The 11,032-nt window shown below is 39.4% G+C and overlaps 1 pseudogene; it reads right to left on the bottom strand.

Annotated features, from left to right (window-relative positions):
* Nucleotides 1-9,833: 9,833 nt before the first annotated feature.
* Nucleotides 9,834-10,355, bottom strand: LOC101435435 (mediator of RNA polymerase II transcription subunit 28 pseudogene; annotated as a pseudogene).
* Nucleotides 10,356-11,032: the final 677 nt, after the last annotated feature.

The following is an 11,032-nucleotide window of genomic DNA, read 5'->3' as shown; positions in this document are numbered from 1 at the left end:
AGTCAGTTTCAATCAGCATCATACTTGGTACTGGACAAAGGTTTGCTGAATGACTTAGAGAATAATTGGATAGAGAGCATTTATATAGACAGGTCAAAATCTATCACGCACTGCCCCCAAATATTCCGAACTATTAATGATATAATCAAATTAAGTATGCAAATCATCTGAAGTGTCTACAGTTAGCACAAACTCTGAGCTAGTAGGGGCCAAATTACTGAAAACTTTGTGTTTATTCATCCGTATGGGCATGCACAAGGACAGAATTGTACACACACTTCTAAATCCCTGTTTCCTTTCCAGTTTAGCTTGAATAACTTCATGCCTTGGTGTGTTCAGGACAATCCTGGTTTATGCTATTGTATAAAGGTAATTATTATTAGTGTCCCATCTCACTCAAAAGTGTTTTGGTTTGGAAAATAGATCACATGGCTACACTATTTATAGCACTATTTCCTATAATCTTGAACTTATATGCTCTTCTAAGTTTGGGGGATTCTGTTATGTTGGAATAGTACTTTTTTTGACCAATGTGAACTCTTTTTCTTTAGTTCCACAGAAATTCTCTAGAGCTGTGAGAAAACTGAATTTTACAGCTTTAGGAGATGACATCCTTGTCTGTTGCCTCAATATGCTAGGATGTTTTTCACTTCAGCAAGGCTCTAAGGGGCCAAACCATCACAGTACAGTTTTGTTTTTTAATAAGAATTTGAACTGCTCTCTGTGCATTTCTTGACATTTGATCCATTTATGAAGCAAGAAGTCTCAGGTTTCTCTGAGGCTTTGAACATGAAATTCTCCCACACTCTGGCAAAATCTATTGCCAGGAGGAGTTGACTTAAAAGTGACGAAGGCGGTGATGACAATTTGGAGCTTCTTATGATTTCAATCCAAGTATCAGGGATGTGGAAAAGGTAGGTAAGAGTCCTGTAATGACGACTGCTCTATCTCCTGACCTTTTCTACACTTCTTCTCCTCCTCCATCTCCTCCCAGTCAGCCAGACTGTTCCCACTCTGTCTGCATGATAATACTACATTCTTACTAACCTGAGTCATAAATGTAGTTGTTGCATCAAGTATTTGCTCAATACACATTTATCAAACACTTGTCATGTGCTAAAGCTAGGAACATAAAGACTTTCCCCAAAGATCTCTGCATCCTGGGAACTTGCTTTCTAGATTGAAACATAGGTAGATTCATTAAATTGCAGTATGTAAGGACTATAATGGCAGTACGTTCAAAATGTTATGGAAGCTTTGAGGCAAGAGTGATTGATTAGCCATCTAGTCTGAGCTATTCTGTTGGCTATTCAAGTACAAATGCCTTGTAGGCAGTTGGGAAGATGGACCTGGGGCTCAGGAAAGAGGCTGGAGCTGGAAATAGAGAATTTTAAGTCATTGACTGATAGAGGAGTCTATCAGTATGGTACATAGTATAGTATAAAGTTTAGAAATGCTGTGTTTGGTGTTAAAAGTAAAAAATCAGGGTAAAGCACCTGGTTTGGTAAAAAATAACTTTTTGTTTTTCTTTTTGAACCATCTCAATTATGGTTATATTAAATCATTTTTGTTGGAGTTATATGAACGTCATGTTACATGTCAGCAAATGTGTTTGAAACTTCTCAGAAAGCCTCTTTCCATTAGGAAAAGGGAAGTCTTTTGGTTTCTCATAGTGAAATGGACTTACTCTATTATGTATCACTAGTGCTTCTTTAATGAATTTTATTATCTATCTATCTACCTATCTATCCATCTCTCTCTCTCTCTCTTATCTGCTTGTCTATTCATCTATCTAGCTATATCTATCATCAACTACCTATTGAATCAACTGAAAATGGTATTTTTCTAAATGGAGATAATGGAGAGAAAAATACTGGTGCTGAAAAAAATTCTATGAAGTAAATGAATACATTGTGTGGACCACCTCCAAAATCCCTATTGTTTAAAAAATATTCCTTCTTATCCCAAGGAGTATGAGGTAAGGGAATCTAGATTTTATCTTGGAGATGATTCAGGGAAGCTAATCCTGACTGGCAATATCTGGACAAAGAATGTTTATCTTCCTTACCCCCCTCTTCTCTCAAGACCCAGAATAAGAGTAATAGCAAGCCTTATACCCAGCGCCTCGCAAACGAAGACTTAAAGCATTTGATAGTTCTTTAGGCCTATAATCACCATCACTTCTCACTCCACTACCAGAGAGCAAGAAATTTTCTAGTGGCACAAGAGTAGAGACATTACTTGGTTAAAATAACACAGGAAGACAGTGGTGCAATTAGGAATAGCACATGAGACACTCTCCAAGGTCCTTCTAACATTCTTTATTTAAGGTGCGAATGGTAAAGATATAGGAATGATTGGCTTTAAAAAACCTTGAAGGATAAAGCAATTGGAGGAAAGGTATATATGTGTTTATATGTTCTGAGTACAACCTACATGCAGAGAACAAATTTAAAAAATTTCAGATACATATGCTGTTATAGAGAAGCAAAGATATGAACAAATAGTAATAATAATAATAATAATGAAAACTAGAATAACATTAATAGCCCACACATGTAGTGATTGCTATGTGTCAGGCTTTGTTCTAAGCATTTATTTAATCTTCAAAATAACAACCACTGTATTCATTTTACAAATTATTTCCATTTTATAGGTAGGAAATTGGAGGCAACATACCCAAGCATGTTCATGAAGGAAATCTGGAATTTTAGTTTGAGCAAAGTAATTCTGTCTTGGGGCCAGATGTTTCCTAATTGAGCATAGGAAATGATAATAGGAATTATTAGGAGAAAGTGATAACCAAAAAACCTCTTTAAAACTTAATATTTTAGGCAAATTAATATATGTTTAAAATCTTATGCATCCCTTGAAATCAGGTTGTATTTGGTTTAAGAATGACACAAAACAACATATTCTGATTCAGCGATGAACCCTTTTCTGGATTACTCAGTCTTGGGTTCAGCCAGGCACTTGCTCTTTATCACCTGCACCAACCTGGAACTTCTTTGGGTAGGGAATGGAGGACCCTCAGGTAATCTGACATGTGGGAAATCACCTCAGATATTCGAGAACTTGCTATATTTCAAAATAATATTTATTTGGGGATTGAAGAAAATATCCACTTTCAGAAGCCCTCAAGGGTTTGAAACTTGGTAGTATATTTAAAAGTGTGTCCTGGGGACTCTTAAGCATGTTTCCTCTTTCCTTTGTGGTTTTGGAAGGGAAAAGAAAAGTCATGTAATACATTTACTTGACTACTTTAAAGAGGAACGAGCAATTCTGCTCCCCTAATTGAGGTATTTTTTTTGCACAGTATTGATGGTTGGGTCAAGTAGGTCTGATGAATTGAACTACAGATGGGATGGGCAGGAGGCTGGTGCCTTTATAAGGAAATGGGAACATGAGAATGGCAGAGCTCATGCTACAGGGGTGACTGTGTGTAAGAAAAAGGCTACTAAGGTTGAAATCAGAAGCCCTGGGTTGTAGCACCAGCTCTGTGGCAGAGTGGAAGGGCAGCCACAGACAGTCACCCGAGGTCATGGAGACTCTGTCTTTTTTTCACTGTAAAATAGACTAATACCTTGTTGACTATTAATCACAGGATTACCTGAGACAATGCAGGTATATTTCTAGACTATAAAGTGATAAATTAATATTCAGATTATAATGTGAACAGACATTTTCATCATCTATTCTGCAAATCTCCATTGAGTGCCTTTTGTGTGCTAGGCAAGGTTCTAGGCACAGATGGTTCTAATGTGAATGTGACAAACACGAACCTGCTCACTTGGGGGAGACAGGCATGAACAGATATACAGTCAATTGCCGAGTAATAAATTACCTTGAAATTTAGTAGCTTAAAACAATACACGTTTATTATTTCACAGACTTTCTGAGGCTCTGGGAGTCACTTAGCTGGGTGGTTCTTGCTCAGAGTTTATCGTGAAGTTGCTGTCAAGATGTTGGCTGGGACTGCAGTCATCTCATAGCTTCACTGGACTGGAGGGTCCACTTTTGAGCTCGCTCATGTGGCTATCGGCCAGAGGCTTCAGTTCCTCAGCACAGGGGACTCCAAAGGACTGCTCTCAATATGCTAGCTAGCTTCCACCAGGGCCAGTGGTCCAGGAAGGTGGGGGGGTACGAGGAGGAAAGCGAGAGAGAGAGAAATGGAAGCATCAGTGTCCTTTATAACCTAATCTCAGAAGTGACATGTCATCACCTTGACGTATTTTACTAATTACACAGACCAACCCTGGTACAATGTGTGAGGGGCCTGTGCAGGGTGTGACTACCAGGAGGTGGGGATAATTGGGGAGCATCTTAGAGGCTGGCTACCACAGTATCACAAGCGTTGTAAAAGTATCAAAGCAATATGATAGGAATGGCAGAGGGTGGCGGCTAATTTAGATAGTCTTTCTAAGGATGTGGCCCTGAACCTGAGCTCTAAGAAAGGAGAAGCAGCCAGGCATAGGAAGATCAAGGGCAGGGCAGAGGTACAGGGGGAAAGGCTCTGAGGTGAAAGAGGTTGGTGTTTTCTAGGAATTGTTGGGAGGCAGGTGTAAACTGTGAGGTAGGGGTGGGGAGTAAGGAAGGCCTTGAGATGCCACTGGAGGGTCAGGAAGGGGCCACTTCATAGAAGGCCATGTAACCCTGAAAATAGATGGTACTTTATTCAAAGGGAAACAGGATGCTATTCAAAGGCCTTAAGTGTAGCATAGGCAGAATCTACATTTTAAAAAGATGTGTTTTGTTGTTGTTGTTGTTGTTGTTGTTGAGAATGGATGGAGGAGAACAGGAGTGGAAGCAGAGTCCACTTTTTAACAGTCCATAGTTCAAGTAAGAGATGATGCCATATACAAGCTGATAACAGTGATGATGAAGAATGGCAAATGAGTTAGAGCTGTGTTTTGGGGCTTTCAAGATTTGTTGATGGAGTGAAATTACTCTGTGAATGTGTGTATCTGTGTGTGTGGTAGAGACAGGATCAAGGATGACTCTCAAGTTTTACTCAGAAGGGGAAGACTTGGGTTATAAGAGGGTCTGATGGGGTTGGGCAGGGAGAATCAGTGGACCAGGATAGAGAAAATCAAGGGCTCATTTTTGGCCATGATATCTTTGGAATAGCTATGAAATGCTACTAACAAAGAGGCAGTGGGCCATATGAGACTGGGGCTTGGGAGTCACCAACTCACCAACTCAGGTGTGATATTTAAAGCCAAGGAAAGAATAAGATCTCCTGAAGAACGCGTAGATAGAAAAGCACAGAGTACTGGAGGATCCTAACCTGTAGGATTCTGTTGGAGGAGGAGCCAGGACAGGTAGACAGCGATTCCAGAAATTCTAGAAATAAGACAGGCAGAAGGACAGGCTGTGAAGTGAGCAGAAAACAAAGAGAGCGGCACCCAGAATGGAGTGGAGGGCGTGGTAACTGTGTCAAAAGCTGTTTGAGATACAGAGGTATTCTTTGGATTCTTTTACAAGGAGCTTGTTGGTAATATTAACAAGAGAGGTCTGGGGAAATGATGGAATTGTAAGCCACAGTGGATGAAAGAGTAAGTGGGAGACTGGGGAGAAGAGCCAGACAGGCAGCTAGCACCCACAAAAATTTTGCTGCAAAAGGAAGCAGAGAGCCAAGGTGTAGCTGAGGGGAGTGTGGGAACAAAGGAGGCGTGTTTGTGTATGCCAGGATGCTTTTATGTTGTTGGAAATGAGGGGGAAAGACTGTTGATTCAGGAGAGAGAGCGAGGGTGATAGAACTAGAGAATAATTCTGGACAATATACAAAAGGCAAGGTAAACATAGGAAAAATTAGTTTAATTTTAAAAATTCTTTTATTCTCTTCACTACCACCCCTAACAAAAGAAAGATCTAACAAGTTGATTTTTGCCAGTTTTATTTAGGATGGATACTTTCTTCTTCAGTTCATAAGTAATTTTTGCCCAGCTTGCTGATATACTCTTTCTCAGTCAGCCCCATGCTTGGGTGGAAGATCTTGAAATATGACTCCTGCTGGGTGTCTTTAAGAAGTGACCCTCCATGTGGAAGAGTAAAAGGACCACCTAACAGAGGATGAGATTTTCTTGCCAACCCAATGTTTATGGAAAAAAAGGCAACAGAAAGGATAGAGAACATGTTTTAGTGTACTCGAGGTCCTCAACAGCCTCTTGGTTTTGAGTTATATAAATGCCACTCAAGTTACCAATAGAAGCATTAGCTTGTGTAGTAGCTTGTTCAACAAACCAGTTCTACTCTTCCTGTTCCTTCCCCTCTCCTCCCATCCCCTCCCCTCCCCTCCCCTCCCCTCCCCTCCCCTCCCTTCCCTTCCCTTCTCTTCCCTTCCCTTTCCTTCCCTTCTTTCATTCTTTCTCTTGTTCTTATTTTTCTCTTTTCTTTCTTTGGTATGTGTTCTTGGCACTCATGGGAAGGATTGGAGTGACAGCACTGATGGGTGAAGTCATCTATTTATTCCCAGAATAAGCACAGAACAAGCAAGAGATTACACAAATTAGCATGGGTTGTGCACACAAAAGTATTTTGGCTTTAATTCAGATGAAGGGCGTGGTTGTCCTGACCCCCTGACCTTCCCTTGACTGCCTGGAAGGACACTAACGTCCCCTGAGGGTCAGGCACTGTGCTAGGCATGCCTTTCTCACTCAGTCCTCCCAGAAGTTCTCAGAACTAAGTATTAGTATGCTGATGTTACTGTGGAAAAGAATTGTTACTGAGCTACATTAAAAATAATGTCAGCTGGGTCTGGATTATACTTATTTATTTCTACATACCTTATCACTTTTCATGAAGGATATAAGATGGTGCTAAATGATTAAAAAAACAAAACACTGAAAGACAGGATGGTGTTTGGTGATTTAGACGGTCATCCAGTTAAGACCCACGCCTATCAGCATTGAGTCCTGTGGGCCCCTCTTTCTCTCCCACATTCTAGTTCCCCAGGCCACCACAACAGGGTAGTGCCAGAGAAAGCTGCTGGACCTCAGGCAAAAGTGTGGTTTAGGCAAGGTTTTATTCCCATGGCCCTGGCCTCTCCTTTCTTCTTTCAGTGCTATCCTGTGTTCCCTCCCATTGCAGGTGCCTCTCTGTCCTTTCCCTCTTATTAAATCCTATTTTGGAGAAACAGACTCATTCACAGTGAGGTGCAAATTGTTGACCAGTCTTGGTATATTGGTTCCCTTTAGGGGTATTTTCTTTTTTTAGGAGGGGAATAAAATACTTAAATAAAAGGAATGCAAAGCTCTCAGGGTAGAAGTTTTGAAATCAGTGGGCAGTTGGGCAATTGAGATAACCGTCATCTGGGAACCTCTCTCATGAAAAGTATTCTACCTTCCTACCCTGGGGTACATCTTCAGTGGGGAGACTGACACTGAAGTTATAGGACAACACACACCACTGAAGACTTCTCCCTTTGTCCTCCTTTGGCTTACTCAGACTGTGATTTTCAGATTCATAAATATGTCCTTAAATTTGAATGGAGGAGACGTATTTGGTTTACACTTGTGTCATTGATAACCCAGAAGAAAACTACAGAGTCTTCTAAAGTGTATTTTAAGGAAAATATGCCAGCTTTTGAAGGTAAGGTAAAGTAAAGTGACCTGTACATTTTCTTGTTTTTGGCACTTTTTTTTTCTTTTTTAATATCTGAGACCATATACCTTCATAAAAGGGGATTTGCATAAAGATTGTCAGTTAAAGTTAATTTTTTAAAAAATTAGCTGTTTTTATTAGATTTAAAAATATCTATAACATGCTCACTGAAGCAAATCAATGAATAGTGAAAAAATGACTAATCATTCCTCCCCTCTATTTCACTCTTCTGGAGATATTGGTTTGGTACATACCTTTTCATAACTTTCCCTATGTTCTTAAAAAGCATATGTATAAAAGTATATGTACATATACATATGTATACACATACATAAATGCAGATAAATTACTTTATAATTTTTAAAAAAGTGGTACCATACCAAGTACATCACCTGCAACTTCCTTCTTTTGACTATATGTCCTAGACATCCCTCCAGGCCAGTCAAACAGATCTAGCTCATTATTTATTAATATGGTTTTCCTCAGCATGATAGCACCATAATTGATTTGAACATTCCCCTACTGATGTACATTCAATTATTTCCAGTTTTCCCCCACTGGTGCTTATAAGCCCTATAATATCAAGAACATCCTCAAATTGATAAGAAAAAAAAGTATTAAATGGACAGAATTTATAAATAGGTAATTCACAGAGTAATAACTGAAAACTTCCAGACACAAATACTCAACTCTCTAGAATCATAGATAAGCAAACTTTAAAGAATCACTTTATTTTTACGCATTAGATTGACAAAAATGAGAAAGTTTGCTATTAATAACACTCATTCATGACAAAAATAATGGATGCCCTTGTAAGAGATGTGTGTTAAACCAATAGTGTTTTTCAAAATTATACTTGCTTATCCTTTTGACATTGTAAGCCCGCTTCTGAAATTCTAGGTGACATCCTAAAGATACCAGTATGTAGAAAATACTTTCAAAGGTATTTACTGTCCGTCATAACTTCAGATCTATTTTACTCTTATGCTCAAAAGAAAGAAGTCCAGGGAAGTGGACTTGGCCCAGTGGTTAGGGCGTCTGCCTACCACATGGGAGGTCCAAGGTTCAAACCCCAGGCCCCCTTGACCCGTGTGCAGCTGGCCCATGCGCAGTGCTGAGGCGTGCAAGAGTGCTGTGCCACACAGGGGTGTCCCCCGTGTAGGGGAGCTCCATGTGCAAGGAGTGCACCCTGTAAGGAGAGCTGCCCAGCGACAAAAGAAAGTGCAGCCTGCCCAGGAATGGCGCTGCACACATGGAGAGCTGACACAAGATGACATAACTAAAAGAAACACAGATTTCCAGTGCCACTAACAACAACAGAAGCAGACAAAAACAAGAACATGCAGCAAATGGTCACAGAGAACAGAGAACAGACAAGTGGGGGGGAAGGGGAGAGAAATAAATAAATAAAAACTTTATATATATAAAAAAAAGGCCAAAAACGAAATTTTTAAAGCTTAAACAGATTCATTTAGCATAACAAAATTTAGCATATCACCTCTTTTACCTCTTTCCCAATCCACTCAAAATTAAACACCACATAGAACAAACTCATCCCAAATAAAATGATCAACTTGAGAATTCTACTGTAAATCCACTAGATTAATCTCCAATATTATAATATTCTTTCTACCTATTTACAAAATACCTTCATTATGAGAGCTCCAGAATACTACAAACACTGTTAAATTAGATTCCTGTTCTTGAGGTAGTTCAAAGTCCCCAAATGTAGCAAATTTATATATTTTTTCTATACTACCACTGAGGAATAATTATCTTAAAAGGTCTAGAACCAAAATCATCATCTTCTGATTCCCAGGCTAGTTTTAATTTTCTCCCTCAGATCATACAAACCAATCTAAAAATGAAAAATACACACAAAAAGATGAAAAGTCACACAAAAACCAGAAACAAAACCAAACAAAACAACAACAACAAATGAAAGGAAATCTGTAAGTGGCATCATACTAACAGTCTAAGCTTAGCTATAGACAAAAAAAACTTACTGGTTTACCAAAGCTATAGGTATTTGAGAAAGTTCTAAAGAAATTAACAGCTTATAAAAATAGAGTAAATATTTTAAGTAGAAGCATGAAACTAAAAATCATCTCATTTCCTATCAAAGAGTTCTTCCAAAATGCCATATCCACAAAAACTCATGTTTTGCAAAACTGTTTTTAGGTTGGATCAAATGTGTGATAAGTTTCAGGCTCATCCTCTTTGCTCTTTCATCAGGTTTGCTTCATAGGTGCAGGGATTTTAGCAGATGGCTGCTTGAGGTAGGCCAAGGATGCTTGAGAGATTTCAGCAGCTTTTGTACTGCATGTTGATATCATTCAGCACCTGCTGCCAATGCCTCAGTTTTGTTAAATGTTTCTGGACCAGGACATCTTTCTGCTGTAATTCATTCCCTAGTTCTGAGACATCCTCTTTGATAACTTGCTCTGGTTTCTGGACATAAAAATGCAACCTTTCTGTAGGAAAAAAATTCTGTCTGTCTTGCAATATCCAGAAATTTCTGGATACAATGATCAACACCAGTTCGAATTTCCTCCTGATTGGTTTCACTGACGTAGTCCTGACTCACCAAAGAAGCAAAGCAAGCCTCAAAAGATGACTAAGTCATCTACTAAGGTACTCTTAGAGATTCTCGGAGCACCTGGCATGGCCTGAAGAAGCAAAGCCTGGCCCTGGAGTCCTGGCAGGGGCCCCAGGGGCTGCCCAGAGAACATGCCTCCTAGCAGAGCCACCATTTCTGGAATGGCTGGGATCACAAACGAGTTTTATCAGAAGTCTTAACACAGTGCCAGGCTCATAGTAGGTGTTCAATAAATATTTGCTATTATTGTTATTAGACAAACCAAAGAAAGAACAAGAAGTTAAAAAAAAAAAAAGGAAAAACGAAAGAGTTAACCAGCCACGAAAAGACATTGGTGAATGTTTGAGGAATATCTGTGAGCAGGGATTCCGTATAGATGTTCCTCTCTCCTGAGAAATATAAGTTCCTGGAAGATGGAGAAGTCTTGTGTGCTCTGGCTACCAGGCAATGTGCTGTGGTTATGTGGTAAACGTTAAAAGAAAACTCCCCCAAAGGATGGCTCTAATTATTTTCTCAACTTGTTTAATTCCACACTCAGCTCAGATTTTTGTCCATAGAAAGAAATGCAAGCATTTAATATTTTCCTTATTTTTCCTAAACTACTCACCATCTGTTCTAATTGGAATTTCAGAGTGCTAATATTCCCATATTCTCCTCTGAGGGTCTGGACAAATCGTATAAATCCAATGTGTCCTCCATCAAATGGAGGATTGCTGCAAGGGATGAAACAATGCACAAGACAGGCTGTCAGCTTTGGAGGACTTTGCAGCCCCATTTAAGGTATGGGAGATGTGGGAAAGGAAGATGTGAAGAGGAGAGGATTGCAAATTA

The sequence above is a fragment of the Dasypus novemcinctus genome, chromosome 14 (genome assembly GCF_030445035.2).
Source record: "Dasypus novemcinctus isolate mDasNov1 chromosome 14, mDasNov1.1.hap2, whole genome shotgun sequence".
Classification (NCBI taxonomy): domain Eukaryota; kingdom Metazoa; phylum Chordata; class Mammalia; order Cingulata; family Dasypodidae; genus Dasypus; species Dasypus novemcinctus.
Note: the sequence above shows the minus strand (reverse complement) of the source record. Positions and strands in the feature narration are given on the sequence as shown.